This window comes from Macrobrachium nipponense, chromosome 22 (assembly GCF_015104395.2).
Source record: "Macrobrachium nipponense isolate FS-2020 chromosome 22, ASM1510439v2, whole genome shotgun sequence".
Taxonomy (NCBI): domain Eukaryota; kingdom Metazoa; phylum Arthropoda; class Malacostraca; order Decapoda; family Palaemonidae; genus Macrobrachium; species Macrobrachium nipponense.
In genome coordinates, this window is record NC_087213.1 from 5,092,581 (window position 1) to 5,094,082 (window position 1,502).

At 33.6% G+C, this 1,502-nt stretch overlaps 1 non-coding gene across 1 annotated transcript; it reads left to right on the forward strand.

Moving 5' to 3' along the window:
• Nucleotides 1-227: 227 nt before the first annotated feature.
• Nucleotides 228-301, forward strand: Trnan-guu (transfer RNA asparagine (anticodon GUU)). Its single transcript has one exon. It is a non-coding gene; the product is annotated as a tRNA-Asn (tRNA).
• Nucleotides 302-1,502: the final 1,201 nt, after the last annotated feature.

A 1,502-nucleotide genomic window follows, 5' to 3' on the forward strand; every position in this document is an offset into this window, starting at 1 on the left:
GAGTTTACAAATTGCTGGTCCTTCTTGAAGAAACAAACGCGTTTATCATTCATATAAGGAATGACCTAAAACCGGGTCGTTCTCTATCGTGCGTCTTGGGTAACGTTGAGAACGTGAATAAGCTACCCAACTCGTTATTCAGGCTTGCCACGACTCCCGCCTTGCCACAGGTGGTGCCACGATTAAAATTCTTCTTGATTATTTAAAACATTTCTTTTCAATTTCAAGCCTCCGTGGCACAATCGGTTAGCGCGTTCGGCTGTTAACCGAAAGGTTGGTGGTTCGAGCCCACCCGGGGGCGAAGTCCTTTTAATTAAAAGGCAAAGAAAAAATTAAATAATTACATTTTAGCGCTGTTTTCAATATATAGGAATTCAAGCTACGAGTCCGTACAAGCAATAATCATTAAGAGGTAGATGTTACCTTGACGTACAACGTTTCACAAGGTGTTATGATGTAGCCATTTGTCATTGTCACTTATCTAAGAGCACCTAATTAGGATATGTTACTTAGACGTCTTAAACAATTAGTGAAATCCGAATTAAAAGGTCTAGTGTACCCAAGACCTAAGATGACCTTAGCCACTGACATACCCCGTCGATTCTTTACCTCGATTGGAAACTTTCTCTTTCTATTGTTAGCGATGAGCTATAGTGAATTATATTGAATTAAATCCACTTGGAAACTGTAAATGTAACTTTGTTTTAGTGCCTGTATACAAGGGTGCTGATAGTGCTTGACATTTCTTACGATTTTAGGTAAATTTGTATTGTAATCTGAATCGTGGCACGACGCTATGGACACTACTTTTGATTACGGTGAGTAATCACTAGGTTTTAATGATTTTCGTAGACAATTTTTAAAGTTTTTATTCATCAATGATGTACGTATATATATATATATATATATATCTATATATATATATATATATATATATATCTATATATATATATATATATATACTTACATACATACTATATATTATATCTATGAGTCTGATCACATCACCGTGATTCATATATACGCATTAAGGTACAAATGTCCAGTAATATCTAATTCACTCTTCCTCAGAATTAGTGTATTTTCATATATGTTAACTGAAGGGGATTTTTCCTTTTATAATAATTTCGTCAGCTCCCGGGCGCGAACCTAGGAACACAGAAATCAGGACGTACAGTGAAGCGCCTTTAACCACATAGCTGCCATGAGTTAACATATATGAAAATATGTTAATTCTGAAGTAGAACGAATTAGTTATTAACAGACTTTGAAAGTAGCTTAATGCGTATATAATATCTATGTACACATACTTGTATATATGTTATTTATGCACGATTATATGTATATATACTCGTAGATTTATATATATGTATATATATACTATATATACACAATACATATTTATAAACATATATAATGTATATGTATGCATGTGTATATATATGTACCTGCATATACAGTATGCACATCCACAAATGTCAAGACCTTACAACAATAACTAG